This window comes from Ictidomys tridecemlineatus, chromosome 10, assembly GCF_052094955.1.
Source record: "Ictidomys tridecemlineatus isolate mIctTri1 chromosome 10, mIctTri1.hap1, whole genome shotgun sequence".
NCBI lineage: Eukaryota > Metazoa > Chordata > Mammalia > Rodentia > Sciuridae > Ictidomys > Ictidomys tridecemlineatus.
In genome coordinates, this window is record NC_135486.1 from 78,788,562 (window position 1) to 78,810,060 (window position 21,499).

Here is a 21,499-nt window from a genome sequence, read left to right on the forward strand (position 1 = left end):
TATCTCATTAGCAATTTCATTTCAACAAATAAAAATTTAAGCCCCCATAAAATGTTATTTTACAACCGCCACTGTTATGGTCTAAATGTTTTTGCCTCCCTAAAATTCATATGTTGAAACCTATATTCCCAATGTTATTGTATCAAGAGACAAGGCCTTTGGGAGGTTACTAGTCATAAAGGTGGAGCCCTCTTGAATGAGATTAGTGCCTTTAACAGAGGCCCTTTTTAAGGGAATTGTTTGCCTTCTACCACATGAAGACACAGGTGAAGGTGCCATCTGGGAACCAGAAGAGGGAGCCCTCATCAAACATGGAAACTGCTAATAACCTTGATTTGTGTATCTCAGCCTCTAGAACTTCAAGAAATACATTTCTGTTGGTCATAAACCACTCAGTTTATCGCAAATTATACAGAGGTCCAAACAGACTAACATTTCTTTGTTAAATAGTTAGTGCTAAGGGCTGCAGATAAGGTTAAGCCCTGTAACTCTCATAAAATTATTGGTAGGAGTGCAAATTAGAAACTTTAGGAAACACTTTAGCACTAGGTAATAGAGTAGATCATATCTACCTTCTATGGCCAAGAAATTCTATTCCTTAGAATTCTTCATACATGCACCAGTGAGACATTTTCAAGGATGTTTATTGAATCTATGCCTCTGACAAAAAAAAAAAAACAGAAAATGGAAACTGAAAAGTCTAAGCATTCATTGACCACAGAATTAAAAATTAAAGTGTATATAGTCAAACAATAGTATGTAACACTGAAATAGAATAAATAAAAAATAGCTAAGAATATCCACTGCAATATCAAAAACTTTACATTAAGTAAAACAAATATAAATTTGCATTTATAAAATATTTGAAACATCAAAACTAAAACTTTTATTATTTAAAGATGTAAATACATATAATAAAACTATAAAATATGGCAAAGAAATTATTTTTTAAAGATTATATTATGAATGTAATGCACTCCACTATTGTCATGTATGTAAGAAATAATTTAAAAAATAAAAGATTATAAAAGTTCTTAAAAGTTAGAGTAGTTTTCTTAGTAGATAGAGACAAGATGTATTTTGGGAGAGACCCACATAAAACTTAAAATATTTATTTTAGAAGCTGAATTGTATTTACACAGGTCTTTATTTTATTATTATTTTATTATTATTATTTATCCTATTAACATGTATTATATACATTCATTTGTATGTATGCTCTACTACTTGATAAAAACAGAAATGAAGGAAGGGAGAAATAAATAATTCTAGCAGCCAAATTTAAAGGCTAAAAGAAGTCCCTGGTTCAATGAACATTGATTGCACTGAAGCATTTTTATTTTTAAGCTAAATAACAAAATTATAAGAATCATTATGGTGCCTATAATGCAATTAAGTTCTATATTAAATGTATGTTGAATACATAAATGAATAAGTGAATTCTTTATCTAGGGGTGATGAAGTGACCTGAATGGCCACTTTCTTACTCAGTTTTCTCTTAAATGGCTTATATCTTTCCATCTGACTCTGAGCACAAAGTGTTCTGGTAGTTAGATGTACCTCATAGAATTAGTTTTCTAAAGGGAAAAAAACATAGAACAGTCTCTCTGATGAACATAGATACAAAAAATCATTAATAAAATATTAGCAAGCCACATTCAAAAACATATTAAGAAGATAATAAACATGACCAAGTGGGCTTCATCCCAGTGAAACAAGGTTGGTTCAACATACACAAATCAATAATTGCAATTCACCGTGTTAATAGAATTAAGAACAAGAATTATATGACCATCTCAAAAGGTGCAGGAGTCTTTGATTTAAAAAAAACAGTTAAATATTCATGTTAAAAACAATGGAGAAACTAGGCATAAAAGAACTTACCTACACATTATAAAGCCATCTTACCTAAACATTATATGACAGACTCAAAGCCAATATCATACTGCATAGAGAAAAACTGAAAGATTTTTCTCTAAAATTTCTCTAAACAAGACAAGGATATAAGGATGTCCACTTTCACCACTTCTAATCAGTATAATTCTTGAAACTCTAGCCAGAGGAATCAGGCCAGCAAGTCAATACTTCAATTCTGAACCAATGCTGAAAACAGAAACCCATTCTGAAAAGATATGTCATATGTAGAAAAAATAATTCTAAGCTGGTCCTCAAAATTCCTGCCTCCTTTTTCAAACACCCTTTATAGTAAAATCTATCATTTTCACAGTCCTGTCCACAGTGTGGACAGGACTGTGAAAATGATAGATTTTACTCCCATGATTAAGTTATATGACATGACTAAGATGAGGACTTTTTAGATGCAATCCCCAGTAAGTTTATTTTTTTAGTCAAAAGAGAAATAATACTGGATAGTTCTGACTTAATCTGGTGAAGAGTTATTCAAAAGGGGAAGAGATTCGCCCCCTACTTTAGAGGAGGCAAGCCTCTAGGTTGTAAGAGAAATACATGGTAGGACCTGAAGACATCCTCTAGAAGCTAAGCATAACTCCTGGCTGACGTCCAGCAAGAAAACTGGTACCTCAGTCATATAACCACAAGGAAGTGATTTCTGCCAATAGCCACTATGAACTTTGAGGACTCCAAGCTCCTGAAAAAACCATAGCCCTAACTGAAATCTTTAGATCTCAAGAGACCTTAAGCCAAAGACTCTCCATCTGACCTAATAAACTCTGAGATAACAAAATTATTTTTTAGCAATTAACTCTGAGATAATTTGTCATGTGGCAAAATAAAACTAATAACAGCATTTAAGAAATAAAACTCAGCCATTCTAATCTTCCATACATTAGGTACCTGGTAATTTGATGGACAAAGATGAACTCAGATATACTGAAAGCTGTAAGAGAATATGAGAGAAAAAAAAAAGACATCCTTGTCAAAATTATCTACTTGGAGCAGTTAGTGCTAAAATTGCTCTCAGTAAAAGAACAAGAGGTGGGGAGAAGTGGGGCAGAGAGAGAGAATGAATATGAGTCATTTACATAACTGGAAAGACTGATGAAAATAGCATCCAGAATAGCAGAAATCCAGAGACAGAACACCTGATGTCATTACCTTACAAATATATTTTCCACAGTGGGCTTGTAAAAATCACATACTTTCTATAATTATACTCTAACTATGTCAAAGAAGATTCTGAGCGAAATTATCACTTGAGAATCAATTTCCTTCCAATCTCTTTAAAGTTGAAGGTGGATTCCCAGATTTAGGGTTCCCCTTATTCAAGCTTTCTATAAATTTGAAAATTATTTTTCATTGCTTTTATGAGCATAAATGCAATACATCTTAGGATTAGGTCCAATAAGTAATAGGTTCAAAGAGAGACCCTTTCTCTATTCTAAAGAAGAAATTAAATTACATTCTTAAAAAAGAAAATTCACTATAACTTGTTAAAGAAATTAGTTTTGTTCAAAACCAAGTTCAGTGTTCAAAGGTATTTAAGGCAATAATTTAATAATATAGTTGACATATCATCAAATTTTAATTCAATAAAAAAACAAATTGTCATCTGAAGTTAGAGGGCAAATAACATTCCTAAGAAGAGGATAATTATATCATTTAATGCTAGAAACAATGTTAGAGAAAAACAAATCAGATCTTTTCTGTTAATTTTGTTGCACATTCCCCAAAATCTCCAAGTTGGCTAAAAGACAACACCAGCTCTCAATAAAATATCTGAGTCTTCCAATGGAATGATTTCAGAATAACCAGTTCATTTGGAGGCCACTCTTCAACACTTATTAACAAATGTATACAATTCCATCATACTGACCGGAATGCCTATTCTATAATATCTAAGAGCATAATGAAGACACAATGGAAAGTACCCCATGCTTGCCAAAGTGTTGCATCCCAAAATCCTCATTTATCAATCATTTTCATGAAGAAGTAACAATTTAATTTCTATAAAATTATTTTGTTTATGTAGGAGTCACCATTAATTGCTTTAAAAGTTAGATCTCCTAGTATCTAATCATTAATTGCCTAAGTGCTGTTTGCTCCGTGTATACTCCCTTAACCCCACACCCAAGATGTTATTCTCCTTAAGGGCAGGTTCCATGTTTTTATTGTTCTATCCACCATAATGGTCAGCTAGCTCATAGTCTTTCACATATTTGTTGAGTTAAACTAACAGTAAATATTAGAGCTTTAGTGGTTCTCAGTCAGAAATTCTAATTGAATATTTGAAAAAATATTTTTTTGGTTTTTAAAATAATTTTTATTTCTTAAAAGTAAATTGTACATTGAATTGGGGTTGGGATTGTGGCTCAGTAGTAGAGCGCTTGCTTGGCATACATGAGGCCTGGGTTTGATCTTCAGCACCACATAAAAATAAATACAGTAAAAAATCCATTGACAACTAAAAAATATAATTTTGTTTTTAATTTGAACTGAACTGGTGGCTGAGGTGTGTCTCAGTGGAAAAGTGCTTGCCTCCTACATGTGAGGCACTGGGTTCAATCCTCAGTACCACATAAAAGTAAATAAACAAAATAAAGATACTGTGTCCATGAATAATTTAAAAATATCTTTAAAAAATTGAACTAAACCAATTTTTAAAAAACTATTTTATACAGCCCAAGAAATGGTAATGAAATATTATTTGTTGGGTTCTACTACATAGTGAAGTCTCTCTCCCCACCCCTTTGCCAAAGTGTCATCACCTTAAAAGATAACATTTATATTTTTATGATTTGTGTTCTACAATACAAAACTTGGCATTTCCACTAACTCAGAAAGAACAAGCCCTTAGAAATTACTGTAAATGAGCTTTTCCAAAGGACAGAGGAGGTTAACGCCTTTAATGGGGTTAAGGGTACTCATTCACCATTTCTGTTAAAGGAATAATCCTCCAAAAATTTAGAGTAGGTTTGTACCAACAATAGCCCTGTCTGATCCTAACGGGAAGAACTGAAACAGAAACAAATATCTACATTAAAATACAGGTTCTAATTAGCTTTGGAATATCTTTCTTCTATAATAACAATTATATAATGCTTATCAAATGATGCCTAACTTGATGTAAAATTAACTATTATAAAACATTTCATAATTTTAGCTATATCTGAAATAGTTCTTTTGATGTTTTCAAGATTCAGACTTGATTTCACAATTAGCTTCACTTCCCATCCTTCTCAGTTTTCTTAATAAAATTACAAAAAAAAAGAAAAAACCCAGGTCTGCTGACTATGTTGGAAACATAATTTCCAATACCTCAATAAAAAGTATTCTCTATGGTGGGACCAATTTAAAGCACCTTTTCCTACTCTTAAAAAAAAAAACAAAAAGTCTCATGGGAGAGGATATGGCACTCAACAAGAACAACTCAAAGGGCGGAAGAGTGATAGTCAACAATACCGAGAGTATCCTAATGTAATGTCCTACGATCGAGTGGAACTTCCATGTAATTACATGAAAAATATTCCAGAGGCCTCCACAGGAACCAAGAAGTGCACTATCTACCTTACCCCTTTACCAGGTCATCTTTCTATCCAAGGGGAAGGATGCCATGCAAACCTTCATAATGCCATTTTATCTCATGAAGGACTATGAGCTCAAGCAGCCTGTATTTGGTACGAACTATGTTCAAAAATTAGTGGAGGCTGAAGGAGGAGGTAGCTGGAAAGGCTCTGCTTTATACAAGTTGACCTTCACAGCAGGGGGCACACCAGGTTTAGCAGGGAATGTTCCAGGTAGTATCTCAAGCCTCCATAGCTTGAGGGTACCCCCAATGGAGCTTATGGGTACCCTTACATTCCCAGTGGGGCCTATGTCTTTTCCCCACCAGTGGCCAATGGAATGTATGCCCTGCAAATGGAATGTACCCCTATCCACCACCCCCACCTGAGTTATATCCAAAATCTCCCATGATACATGGCACCATGGGATATATGCAGTCCCTGCCACTACCATATCTGGTACTCATGCTCCAGTCAGAGGCCCTAATGTCCCTTCCACTCTTGCAACTGAGGCCAAGGCCACAGAGGCAGCTGCTATCACCTATTACAATCCAGGCAACCCACAAAATGTCTACCTGCCCACAAGCTAGCCTCCACCATCTCCCTACTACTCTTCAGAATACAAGAAGACTCAGTAGACCCTTCCCACTTCCCTGTCCCGACCCTCATGGGTCTCCTACTCCCTTATGGGACTGCATCTGACTGGGGGAGGCCTGTTCTTCCCCAGGTCCTATTGTAGAAAGTTACCAGGAACTAGTGTTGTGGGAAGGCAAGGCCCCTGGCTTCTGTAGAGGTGTCTCCCCAGTTCCTAGCTAAATCAGCCCACAGTGCCCTTCTTACCATTTCTGGGGCTGTGCTTGGGAGAATGGAATATTCCCTTTGTTCCTGTTTCACTGTCTGGCCACCTCTCCTATTTCAGTCCGTCCTCTCCGTCTGGTAGCCATTCTGTATTCAGCTTTGTGAGCTCCATCAAACCAGCCAGTCTTCCTAGTGGGCCAAAATACCCTACCACACCCTGCTCACATTCCTTCCACTGGTCTGTGCTGGAAGGTCACTATCCCACCTGTCAGCCCACATTCCACTCAGCCAGGCCTGCCTTCTCTGTCCTTGGTCATTCTGTTGCCACTTCTGACTTCAGGAGCTTTACAATAAGCCTCCAGGGTTTTGTGGCTTCAGGGGAAGACCACAGCGGCTGGAAAAGAAGTCCTTCAGTTCCCTTGCTAGAATTTCTCACCAAGGGAGGAGAGATGGTTATTGAAAGAGAATTCCCTATTTGACCAAAAAAAAAAAAAATCCAGTTAAAATATTAACATGAAATAAACCCTGTTTGCACCTTGGGGTGCAAAAAAAAAAAAAGTTTCATGCCACCAGGCAGGGTGGCATACACATAAAATTCCAGCTACTTGGGAAGGTAAGGAAGGAGGATCATAAATTCAAGGCTAGTTTCAGCAATTTAGCAAGACCCTCAGTAACTTAGTAAGACCCTGTCTCAAAATAATAAAAAGAACTGGGATATAGCTCAGTGGTAAAGCACCCATGGTTTTAATCCCCAGTACTAAAAAATTAAAATAAAATATTCAAAGGCAAGTGTTTAGTAAGCAATTTTTTAAAATTAATAGGTTTAAAAACAAAAATTTACCACAACCTGGGAGATTGCCCAAGCTATCACAAACCATGGTTGATAATCACAGTCTTACACTCCACATCCCACCCAACATACATGAAAAAAAAATCAACTGGAATTCAGTTTTATTTGAAGAGTGGGTCGTATTCCAGAAATAGGTTAACAGGTTGTAAGTTACTGATTATGCAGCTTTAAAAAAAATCCTTTCTTTTTCACTGAACACTGCATTTCATATGCTAATAGAAATAATCAGATCTCATGATCCTCATGAGATTTTATTTTTTTAGTACTAGTTTGAAATCATGGGTGCTTTACCACTGAGCTACATCCCAGTTTTTTTTTTTTATTATTATTTTGAGACAGGGTCTTACTAAGTTACTGAGAGTCTAGCTAAATTGCTGAAACTAGCCTTGAATTTATGATCCTCCTTCCTTACCTTCCCAAGTAGCTGGAATTTTATGTGTATGCCACCCTGCCTGGTGGTATGAAACTTTGTTTCTTCCCCAAGGTGCAAATAGGGTTTATTTCACATTAATATTTTAATTGGATTTTTTTTGGTCAATTCATGATTCATTCACACACAGAAGTCATGACCAGGGTCATCCTTGAAAATTAGACCTATAATGGTCCCTTCAGTGTGGGGGACAAGTTGTTTGATAAACAATACACTGATCCCCCCCTTGAGATCTTCCCTTACTTCCCTAAGTACCCCAACACCTAAAGATGCTTTTGAAGATACTTCTAAATTCTCTAGGAACAATGGACAGAACTACTATTTGGGACAAAGAATGGTTTAGGACGATGAAGAAATATAAAACAGTGACTAAGAAGGCAATGCCCAAGAAGCCAACAAATATAGAGTGTACTGCAATTTTTCTGAGAAATTGTAGCAATAATGAAATCAAGTGACAAGAGAAGGCCCAAAAGAAATATGCAGGTTTGGTTAACTAAACCAGAAATCTAGGATAAATAAGGTTAAGTATCAATTAATTGGTTTTAGGATAAGAAAACATTCAAGTATTCAGAGGTAAAGACACTGGCTTGTGTTGTAGCTCAGTTGTAGAGTGCTTGCCTAGCATGTTTGAGGCACTGGGTTTGATCCTCAGCACCACATAAAAATAAAAGTATTGTATCCATCCACAACTAAAAGAATATTTTTTAAAAAAAGAGACAAGAACCCCAAGATGGCAACTATTTACACTCTGAGGAGCATCAAATTGTCTTCACTGATCTTTTTTTAAAATATCTTTTCAGTTGTAGATGGACACAATAGCTTTATTTTTATGTGGTGCTGAGGATTCAAATCCAGTGCCTCACACCTGCGAGGCAAGTGCTCTACCACTGAGCTATAGCCCCAGCCCCTACTTATCATTTTTTGTCCATGATCTTCCGACATTTATCCAGGATAGTGTTGGAATCATGAATATCCCTACTCCTCAAATGCCTCACTGCTTTAGAACTGAAGACAGAGCTGTCTAACATATCAAAGCTGAACTTGAAATGTAGAATAAGGACTCAGATCTGCTTTGGGGATTATACAATCCCCAAAGCAGACATAAAATAAGGAGGTATTTAACAGTGGATTCATCTAGATTCCTCTGGATTTCTGCACACCTTCCCTGATCTTGTTGAATGTCACCACTTTATTCTAAAATATGAATTATACTCAGATAGGTAGTACTATAGAATTTCAATTCTAGCGTATGTAGGATGGCCCTGTCTTAAAATATGATGGGCAAAAGAAAATACATAAAGAAAAAGTAGTAGCTCCAGCCCTGACAGATCTCTGATATTACTCAAGAACTGGAGCACAAAATCCCATGAAATCACTGAGAAACAAAGAAAGATATGAAGCATCTACCAAATGAATAAGAGAGTGGTGATAATAGCAGAGTGGAGAAATTCATTAGAGTCTTTGCTTGTGAGATCAGCAACTGCGTTTATTTTTTCAAACCCAGATAACTATACCAAGAAATGTCTATGATTATGTGAATAGAAAAAAAGACTCCTGTTCTAAATGGGTGGGGGGAGACTAAAATTATTGGACTTGGGGAAGAAAAATCAGTCCCCCGAATGCTTATGAACATTTACTGCCCATCAAGTTTCCTACAATGTTCCTTTTATTTCCCCTATTTAACTAGAGTCACATAGAAACAGGTAACATATAATTATTACATTTTCTTTATATAATAATCTATGCTAAACATAAAAGCCACACAAAAGAAACCTTTATATAACTTAATCTTAATGGAGATGAAGGATTCAGTTTTGAACATTCATTAAACAATTTATTGATTAACCATTTGTGTCAGGCATCAAATCTGTGGCTGGCACTGGGGACACATCATAAACAAGTAATAGAGTCTACCTAGACGAGCATGATTTTAAAAGAGGATTACAGACACAAACTTGTGCTATGAAAAAGAGCTAAGAAGTACTATGAGAACTTATGTTAAAGTAATATTCCTTCGGGATCAAACTGTTTTCACAGAGTAGTTGATATCTAAACTAGTTTGGAAGAATGAGCAGAAGTAGAGAAAGACATAGATTCATAGGCATTTGACTAAATTTGACTCTTTTGCTCAAGAACTTCACATAAGGGATAGATAATTTAGGAAAGGTCTTCCAAAAATATCCATTTGAGGTGGACTTTGAAACACATGCAGTAAGTTACAAAAAGAATGCATGATTAAAGAGTAAAGTGAGCAGCATAAAATAGAATATTCCCTCCACTTTAGATCAAAATATACTTTGCTCCTATTAATCATTGAGGTAATAGGTTTTTGAAGAACTGGTAAATTTAATCAGAATGAGTAAAAATTCTAGGCAAGTCGAACCCAATAACTAAAAAGAGCTAGACAAAGGAATAATGGGACATATTGGAGAAACAGTGTGTCTTGAGAAGAAGGTATAGGAAGGGAGGTTAGCTAAATTGGATAAAAAAATATGGACGGCCTTGAGGGTCATAATAACAACATTATACTTGATCTAACAGTAACAGGAACTCACTGATACTCTGTCTTGTGTTTCAACTTCAGTTTTATGAACTATGGCCTGGAACCTGCCATGTTACCAGGACAGTGAATTCCAGATTTGGTGTGGCCAAGAACTAGGTATCTAGTGGATTAACAAGTTGGATACTAGCTAATTTCTGGGGAATACAATGAAGAAAACATGTATACCTATTGAATTTATTTCTATTTTAATGAGTCTTAAAACAGACCACACAATATATTTTCTCTGAGATTCCCTGAATATAACAGCAAGACTCCAATAACTCTTATTTAATTGACAAAAATGATCAAAATAAAAAGGGGAGAGAGTACATCCAAAAGTTATTAATAGAATAATTTTTCTTGTATACATTATTGTGTTATTAATCTTAAGTAAAGGAAAATTCAGTCTAAATCTAAAATGTTTCCAACCAAGTGAACAAAGATATCTAATAAGGAGAATGCATGAGAGTTTATCCAAAAAAGTTTCTGTTAACAGTTCTAATAAATGTTGTCTTTTTCCCTAGTTGACTTCCACATACTGCTTTCATTCATCTATCAGTAGAGTAAAAGGAAATCAAGAACTATAGAGACAAACCTTACAACCAAATTAGTTTTTTCCAAGGAATTCAATCACTCAGAAAATACTGAAGCTTTTGTTTGTCTGTATAAATTCATTTCTATTTGTAAGGTTTTTAAAGTCTATGATTCTAATTAATGGTTACATATTTTCCATAAAATTAATGGCCAGCTTTTCTACTGTCCAGATTTTGAAATTTTATTCTATATCAGCATCAGGGACACTCCATCCATCTAGCTTCTGATACTATTTAATGTAATGAAGATTCTACTACTGCCAAGATTCTCTACATCTGTGGATTAATTGCCCTAAGTATGTCCTAGGTTGTTTTATGCTATCAACAGCTGCTGCTTACTTTTTTGTGTGTGTTTCCCTTCAAATTCCACAAACCCATATGGCCAGTGAGAAATCTTTTGAATTGGTAATTTACTCAGAAAACAAATGCCATGTGTAGTCTATATAAACATTTCATTTATTCAAATCATTCATTTACTTATTTATCAGTATTTGTTAAGGATATACTGAGGATAGATACTTTACTAATTATTAAGTGCAAAATGCTTAAAAATGCCTCCCTTGGTTTGTTTGTCTCAATGAGTCTAGGTACAGAAAAGTTTATTTTAATCAGCCAGCAACTATCCCAGTGCCATAAGAAGTATCAAAGTCAAAAAATTAGTTGTACATTCTGTTTATTGAAGTCCAGTAAACCATATAACAAGATTTTAAAAAGCAGAAAAGTATTATTATTTTATTCAATATAAAAGTAAACATTCAGCTCTGAATAATAGGTTAGTTAAAAATTATATAGAAAAACAAACACTCCTCTAGAAATGTCCTTAACATCAAAAGTAGTCATAATCCAATTATTCTCAGTACTCATCACTTTCTCCACATTCTTATTAAAAATAAAAAAGATCCATTTTAAGGAAATATGTCCACTTAATCAACATACTAGCAACAAGTAATAAGAAAATAAACCATTGAGAAAGTTTGTCCAAATGGCTGGGTGTCTTCATCAATGTAAACCTTGGCTCATAAGTAAAGAATTTTAAGAAATTTCATCTGAAAGACAGGTCTACTCACAATTAGTAAATATTTACTGATTTATAAATTCTTGTACTAAATTTTGGTTTGATATCTGAAAAGTTCCTATGTCTTATAGCATATAAATCTAGCACAAAGTACAAGGTATAAACGTCTGCTTATTTCTTTCACCCTAATTTCATAAACCAACCATTCACTCTTTCAGCAGACAGTGCACCAGGCACACTAGGTACTAAGCACATAAGGAATAAATGTAGTTACAGTGAGGGTGTGATATTTACTTCAAGTAGGTTGTTATGAAGCAAGTTTGGCTTTCTCAACTTGGTCTTTTGCTTCCTTTCTCACAGTGTGATTTCTTCCACACACACACACTTTTCTTCCCATTTTTTCATCATGCATGGAACAATACTTGTCTCTCACCAATGCCATGTTCTTGAACTTAGTATGCGCTAAGTAAGCCTCTGTTATTTATAAATTATGCGGCCTCAGATAATTTGTTTTAGCAACAGAAAGCAGACTAAAACACATACATTTCTAATCAAAATTCTTCCTGTTCTTAAAGAACTAAGTCCAGAGGTCTTTCCTAAGCACCTCAGTCAAAAGTGAACACTTTGGAACACTGAGAGCACTTATTTGACACTTATGATATCAATTCATTTGAATGGAATAATATAATCTTGACTTGGATATAAAATACTCTATTAGTAATTTCAATCCCAAGTGAATAATCGACGCCCTTGGAAATCTGAAGTAATTTTTTTTGGCTTTTTATCTTGTATTATTAAGATAGATTTTCTATTTCCACCAGATTGTGAACCTTAGAAGATATAAACTGTGTATTACACTAACTTTTTAAATCTTTATAGTTCTGGTATTTTATATGCTATCAAAAGTCAGTATTCAACAGATAATAGTGATAATTAAAATTAAAAATATATCAAATGCAAATTATTATAGTTTTAAGTGCCTGACATATATTATTGGCTTTTTTTGTTTAACACAGTATTTTCAATGTCTCAGACCAGAATCAAGCAATTAGTAAATACCAATATGTCAGCACATGCAATAGAACTTTCCCCAATAAAGGAAATGTCCATTTCTGTTCTGTCTCATACGTTAAAGACTCACTAACCATACGTGGCCATACACACTTGAAATAAACCACCCACAGCTTAGAAATTAAACTTTCATTTTATTTTATCTGAATTAATTTTAAACTTAGTCACATGTAACTAGTGTAAAATAAATAAACATTTATCATTGAATAAATGATCTTCTTAAAACTATGAAGTAGATAATACTATGTATTATATACATAGGTGGAAAGATAGAGGAATATTAATAATAATCTATGTGTATTAGTTTAGATCATGGATATCTCCCAAAAGTCCATAAAACATTTTACTGAGTTGGTAAAGCAGGGGAGTAACAAAGACCTAGCAGTTTTTGGCTTGAGGAAAACATTTGGCAAAATCAAATATGTCAAGACATCACTATAAAAAATAGAGCAAATACACATGGTATGACAGTATTCTTGGATGACTGGATCTGTCTGGAATACTGTGCCCAGAATGGAAGAAAATAAATTCAGTTCACAATGACATTTGGTGAAGGCCCATGTTGCCATTTATAAATTCTTATTAGAGTGTCCCTGAAGACACAGAAAATAAGACAACTAAAACTAGAACTGACCACCATGTTAGTGCTAGTATCAATGAAGGGATTTCAACTAAGTTCAAAACCGATGGATATGACAATCAGCAATCTATAAATGATTGCTCAAACACCTTTTTACTCCTATACTGTTTAGTCCCTGTCTTAGAAACAAGGAATCTATACAAACTAGGAAACTGGATATCTACTTACTTTGCATTGGAACAAATCCTCCAATTCACCAGAATAGCCAAATGTTGAAATAAATCAAGTAAATTATAATAATTTTCTGAATGATGTAAAAGTATATAAATATGTGGAGAACCCTGTTCCTGGATCAAAAGACTAAACATTGTAAATAAATTTTATTTTTCAGTTTCTCAAAGATTCATAAGGATACACTTAAAATTAAAGCCACAATGAGATATAACTTCAAATCCACTAATATGACTGTAAAAGACAGACAATAGCAAGGACTGAAGAGAATGTAGGCAACTAGAACCCTTATACATGGCTGGTGGAAATGTTAAATGATACATCTACTATGGAAAATAGTTTGGTAATTTCTTTTTTGTTCCAGTATTTTTTATTGGTGCATTATAGTTTCACATATGAGAGAAAACATATGATCCTGACTCTCTTGAGTTTGGCTTATTTCACTTAACCATAATGCTTATTTCACATAACCATAAAGTTGCATCCATTATCCTGTAATGATAATAATTTCATTTTTTAATAAAGCTGCTATATATGACATTTTCTTTATCAATTCATCCATGACAGATATGTAGGCTAGTACATAGTTTGGCTCTTGTGAATTTTGCTGTTATAAACATGAGTATGCATGTATTGCTGTAGTATGATTGCTTCAATTCTTTATGATAAATAGTGAGGAACAGTATATCGAGGTCATATGCTGATTCAACTCCTAGCATTTTGAGGAACACACTTAGTTCTTAATTCCCATAGTGATATACCAATTTAAAATCCCACCAACAGTGTAAAAGTGTTCCTTTCCTTCCACATCCTCTCCAGCATTTATTGTTTGTATTCTTGATGGCTACCATTCTGATTGGAGTAAGATGAATTCTCAGGTAGCTTTGATTTGCATTTCCCTAATTGCTAATGATGTTGAACATTTTTTCAAGTATCTGTTGGCCATTTGTATTTCTTCATTTGAGAAATGTCTATTAATTGGGTGGGTTTTATTTGGGGTTTGTTTGTTTGTTTTTGCTTTTGTTTTGGTGTGAAGTATTTTTGAGTTCTTTATTCTGGATATTAATCCTCTGTCAGAAGATTTTCTCCCATTCTGTAAATTCTTTCTTCACACTGTTTCCTTTGCTATGTAAAAGCCTTTTTAATTTGATACCATTCCTTTTATTAGCTCTTGGCATTATTTCTTGAGCTTTAGGGGTCATATTGAGGAGGTCATTGCCTGCACCTATATGTTGGAGTATTGACTCTAGATTTTCTTCTAGGAGTTTCATAGTTTCTGGTCTAATTCCTAGATTGTTGATCCACTTGGAGTTGATTTTTATGCAGGGTTAAGAGATAAGAATCTTTCTTTTACATATGGATAGCCAGTTTTCCCAGTACCATTTATTAGAGGCTTTTTTCCACTATATGTTTTTGGCACCTCTTCAAAGATTGGGTAACTGTAGATATGTGGATTTGACTTTGCATCTTCTATTTTACACCAGTAGTTTGTGGGTCTGTTTTCATGACAATATCAATGCAGTTTTTGTTACTGAAACGCTGCAGTACAATTTGAAGTCAGATATGCTTCTAGCAATGCTTTATTTGGCTTAGAATTGTTTTGACTAGTTTTGTGAAGAAAGTCTTTAGTATTTTAATGGAGATTGTATTGATTTGTATTTCTTTGGTAGTATGGCCATTTTAACATATTAGTTCTGCTTATTCATGATCATGAGAGGCCCTTCCATCTTCTTTTGTCTTCTTTGATTTTTTTTTCAATTTCCTATATTTTTCATTGTAGCAGTCTTTCACCTCCTTGGTTAGATTTATTCTTAAGGCTATTCTGAATGGGATTGTTTTTCTGATTTCTCAAGAGATTCATTGCTAATGTAAGGGAAAACTATTAATTTTCATATGATGATTTTGTAATCTGCTACTTGGCTTAATTTTGTATTAGCTTTAACAGTCTTCTGGTTGAGCTTTTTGTATCTTCTAAGTAGAGTATCATAGCATCTGCAAGCAGTGATAATTTGACTTCTTTTCCAGAGAAGTCTTTTCCAGTTTAATATAGTGAAAAAAAAGTGGTAAGCAGATGCAATGGCATAAACATGTATGTTAATGTGCATAGCACTTTTAAAAAATATTAACATAATGCTATTTAATTGGTTATTTAAAAGAACAGAAATAGACTTCCACTCCAACCCTGACAGAGTAACAAAGACCAGATTTGCTGTACTTTGTTAAATAAACAACACTTGGGGAAAGGGGGGGATATAAAATATTTGAATGCAGAAAATCAGGAGACTAATCTCTGGGAGAAGGAGAAAAGGGTGAAGACCTATGATTTCCCTAGTTCACTGCATGCAGAGACTTTTGAGGCCTAAGCACAGGAAAGATAAATCACATAATTTCCCTGAATTGAAAAGATGGAACTGAGAATTCAGGAAGGCCAAAGTCACTGTAATTCCAAGAAATTACAGAGTTGATATAATTCATAGAAGGGAATTTTAAATGAGCTATGACAAAGAAAAACTTCATCTGTTCCAGAATGAAAATACTACAAAATACACAAAGAAGGGAGAAGAGGTCTTTGTGAATGTTGGTGAAACTCTCTATAATGTGAATTCACTGTCTGCCCCAGTTGCCCATGAGTGCCTTCAAAACCCATAGGAAAGAGTGAGTCACTATCTCACATGCCACAGGCTGCAACTCATCATCAGAAAAAAAATGAAAAAACATTTTGGAAAATCCTCTTCTTCAAGAAGTATCTCTTTTAACATCATCTACTTGGAAGCTTATCATATCCCAGCTGGCAAAAGGGAAATGTTTGCAGGGCTCAGCTCCAACATCACAAGAAAGGACAAAGGGGTATAAATTTGAACTATGAGGAAATAAATTTATAACTGGCACAAGAAGTATCCAAAATATTTAAATCTCTTTATATCCACCTTTGGCTGCAAAGATTCAAGTAATGGTGTTCACCAGTGAAATAACCAGATCTCTATTAGCCTTAGATAATAGAAAAATGAAAACATATCCAAATAAATAGGAGTCTACCCTGCTTTATATTTTGCTAGCATACCATTTTATTTCCATTCCTCTGTTTCTCCAAACTTAATTTCCAGACTTAGAGACAGCATGACTGGGCCTGGGAATGTTGGCACATGCCTATAATCCCAGAAGGTTGGGAGGCTGAGGCAAGAGGAGCATGAGTTTAAAGCCAGGCTCAGCAATTTAGTGAGGCCTAAGCAACTGAGTGAGGACCTATGCCTAAATAAAATATTTTTTTAAAGGGCTGGGAGTGTTGTTCAGTGGGTAAGGCCCCTAGTTTTAATCCCCAGTACTAAAAAAGGGGTACTATCATAACTGGGAAATTTTAGGTATATTTGTAATCCTATCCAGATATGCTTTCATTATATTCACAGAGTTGCTTATTTAGTATAATGTAAATATATACATACACATGTTTAATCTTATTATTTATTAGAGAAGTCAAAACTGAATCAATAAATGAGTACATATTTTATCCATCAAATTGAAAATATTAGAGAGGTTGTGGAAATGGTGAAATTTGAGACTAATGGAGGAAATCAGAAAATGTGTAAGATAACTTTTTATTTTATTTTGCTTTACATCTTTGTATTTTTTAAAAAATGATAATGAATTAGTGTCAATTTTGTAATTTTGAAAGAACTTTGTAAAAGTAAAATTTTAAGTTATGCAATCAACTATGAAAAGTACAGTTACTGAATTGGTAGATTTATTTTCAAATCATACACTCCACTGAAACTTGAGGTTGGAAAAATAATACAAAAATAAGTGGAAGAGGAAGAACATTTAAATATTCCTTTCTCCAATTAGAAACAAAATTTTATTATAGCTGATTATAATATACCCAGTATTTAAAACTCTAGAAAATATTTTATAATTTATTGGAACATAGAAATAAGCAAGATGAGTGAGCTCTAAAAAATTATTCATTTATATCTTCTCTAGTTAAGAAAATATAAGTCAGTATTTACCAACCGAAAAGTTAATCATAACAACTTATCAGATTTCTTTAATCTTCATGCAAATAATGCCTATAAAATATGTGATGCTAAATGTGTACAAAAATTTAGTAGAATATATTCTAATTATGGGGTACTGAAGAACAGACCAAATTTGATCATTTTATTAGGGCAAATAACTAGGCTTAAGGAAGATTCTTTGCATTGGCATTTGGTATGGCTTCCATGGAAATAAATCCTATTTTCTAATCCATTCTTGATTTTGTTTGATTGGTTGAAGTCTTACATGTCATTTTTAAAGCAGAACTAGATGAGCCACAAAGTAAATCACAAACTCTCTGGAAATAGTGCATAATCACAGTTCATAATCCTCCATGGAGTCATGCAGCTGTCATAAACTATCAAAAAAAAACCCTCAAGAAACCATACCATATAATCATTTTAGTTCAAATTTTAAAATCTTGACCATTTATGTCTTATTTTTCAAGTATATATAAACTGCTGTGATTAGTGATATGCAATTGGGAATTTATTGTGTTATTCTATCCATTAACAGATATTAAAAGTACAATCATTCTTTTAAAAACATTCAACCATTATTTCAGGAATGCTTGGGATTCCTAGGATCTTGGCCCAAATTGTGCCATTTCACAGTTCAGCACTTAGTGTAAATTAGAGCATCTAGTTTTCATTTCTCTTTCTTGGAAGTAGTAAAGATTTTTTTAAAAAAACGGAAAGAAAAACAAGATAGAAAAGCAAAAAAGGAAGAAATCAGAAGAGAGGAGAGGGAAAGGAAGAAAATAGAAGACACAAGGAAATTTTTAAAAAGTAAGGGAAAGGAAAGAAAAGGAGGGAGAAGAGTAAAGAAAAGGAGAGAAAAAAAACAGAAGGCTGAAATTAATGAAGGTAAGGTTTTCCAGGTACACACTTATATACACTTCAAAACCTGATGTCAAGAACATAAGCTAATTTTTTTAATTTGGTAGTTTGGTTGTGGAGGAGGATTTAGATGGATTTAGATAAAGAGTATTTGTAAAGCTCATCATTTACATGTCAAAAAGAGAGATGCAGTACTTTAAAGTATCATTCATTCATTCTTTCAAATCTAGATAAATTACAAAAACACTTGACAATGATGAATTGAGAATAATCACTAATTTGTAGAGCCACCTACTCTGAATTCTTTATTCCTTTTTTACAAAAATGCATCTCACAAAAACAAAAGAAACTAAAGCATATAACTAAGTCATTATGGCATATTCAGACTTTTTATGTGATTCTAAAATAACAGTAGTTGATTATAGTATTATGATAATAGAAGTTTCCTAATAAGAATTATAACCATTAATTTTAATTGAACTTCTATTCATCTTTAATTGGAGCTGCTTTCAATGACTTAAATGAAGTAAAACACAAAGAAAATTAAAATCAGACCTAGAATCTAAATATCCAAGAAGGTTTTCAGATACTAGGAATCTTCAAGAGTAAAAAGACTTTACCTAGAATCTTCCATTCCTGAAAGAAGATGGGAATACCTGGCAGACCAAGGTCAAATTCACCTAAACCTCTGATGGGTGTGAAATAGTGATGAAACCAATGAGAATAAAAGATATTCTATTGCATTAATATGATATTACATAAGAACTTAAACCACAAGAACAGCCTTTCCCATGAGATGTATGATTAGGTCACAGCCTTGCCTCAGGGCACTCTGGTACCAGCAACTGATCAAAATTCTTATTTGATATGTAATCTATATTAATTTCTTAATTTTTATGAATCCAAGATTCCTCAGATATAAAACTGGAATAATGACAGGTATTTTCTAGGACTGGTTTGAGGAATAAATACAAACTCTACACATATATGTGTTCATGAGTTTGTGCACATAGGCCTACACATAACACAAAATGAAAGGGAAAACACCCAATAAATGAAGTTATTGTAATTAATTATGATAAAAAATTTAGTATAGTATTATAGGTGTTACAATAAAACATGTATGCAATAATTGTGACAAACAATAAAATGATTGTGGAAACAATCATTTGTTTGTCTCAAGCAATAAACTGGCCACCAAGAGGTCACAGAAGTGTACCCTTCTTCAGAGGGTAAGCAGGAACCTATCAGGTGGCTGAAGTGGGAAATAATGTGTTACTCCAAAGGAAGAGCATGTTCAAATAAATGCAGAAAGACAAGAGAGAGTATGGTAGAATCATTGAAAGTAGGTAGCTGGGTATTATACACAGAGTTGGAATTTAGATTTAGAAAACCAAAATAAATATCTATGAAGCACCTTTATTATAGACATTGTTATAGTACCTGAATTCAGTGGTAGAAACAAAGATGTGGTTTCTGCCTTTATGGAAATTATAGTACAGTATATAAGATCAATACAAACAATTATAAATAAGTACTAGTTTTAAGCTCACAAAGTGCTGTGGAGAATAGCTAACATTTATAAATAATGTACCAACAAAATATTTTAGTACAACATAGACTTGTCCCTAATTACAGAAAATTGAGGCACAGAAAGGCTAAAAAACATGGGCAGTCTGAACACATACCAGCACTTTTAACTGCATTAAGCAACACTTTATCAAGAAAGAAATCAGCACAATACAATCATCATCAGTGTTTTTAAAAAATTTTCACTGACAGCAATACAAGTGATGAATTAAAGAGGAATAAAACTGAAGACAGAGAATACTGCACAAATTCAAACAATCTAAGGGTAGATAGTAGGTGCTCTTGCCACAAGAAAAATAAATATGTTGTTTTGTTTGACTACAGTAACCACTTCATAAGATACAACTCTGTCAACACATTATGCTATAAAAACTTATACATAATTTTTTAAATCATTAAAGTTATGAAAGAAAAAAAAAGTCCAAGCAAAAAAATGATTTGGTTGAGAACCAAGTCAGCTATAATAAGAATAAGAAGAAAATGGATTCATGGAATACTGGTAAACTCAACAAGAACACTGGATATGGGGGGCGGGGAGGAAGCTAAAGCTGCCATCAGAGAGACTGTGCTACCACACACTTTTATAGTTCAAGACTTAATTTACTCTGACCAAGGAGAAAAGGTGCAGCATTTTATTTCTACTCATCCCTATACCTAACCCACCCTTAGCTCCAACATGTACCTCATTTGGCAGGGGCAAAAATATCAGTGTGTAGCTACCAGTCAGTTATTACAACTATTTAAAGAAAACACTGTGATATCTTTCACTTAAATTTTTTTAAAAATGCCTGAATCTGTAGACTATTTCAACAAAAGAATAAAATACCAAACTTATTTTCCTTTCTGCACATATGCATAGTATTCATTTGGTCCTAAGAATGTCTTGACTATACACCTACAACAACAAAAAACCCCCTAAATTCACAATTGCTTGTTAAAAACAAAAATTTATTAGCTGCTGACCAGATTACCAAATGATAGGTATAAAATTTCAGACCAATCTTCAGAACACTTTTGAGGCATTACCTGAATAGGCCATCTGACTAGTAATCAAATATTAAAGTTATTAATAAATAGCACTAGCTTAACAGATACATTGTTCTTTACACATATTTAAAATGACAGAATATTCTATACAGTTTTACATGCCTTAGAATGTAAGAGATTTTTAATATACATATAAGATCCAATATGAATAATTTGAGGAGTAAAATACAGTATATTCCATCCTCTAGTATTTTTATCAAATTTATTTAAAACATGAAGTCAAAATAAAAATCCTAAACTGGATGTGTTGGTATACACCTGTAATCCCAAGCATCTCGGGAGACTGGGGCAGAAGGATCTCAAGTTCAAGGCAACTTCAACAATTTATCAAGACCCTGGGAAACTCAATGAGACCCTGTCTCAAAAAATCAAAAAGAGCTGGGGATGTGATTAAGTAGTAACAC

General features: G+C 33.6%; 1 protein-coding gene and 1 pseudogene across 1 annotated transcript in view; one reads left to right on the forward strand and one right to left on the reverse strand.

Moving 5' to 3' along the window:
• Positions 1-21,499, reverse strand: part of Gpr158 (G protein-coupled receptor 158) — a 390,707-nt gene that overhangs the window by 313,075 nt on the left and 56,133 nt on the right. The gene's annotated exons all lie outside the window — the stretch shown is intronic.
• Positions 5,327-6,118, forward strand: LOC120887657 (WW domain-binding protein 2-like; annotated as a pseudogene).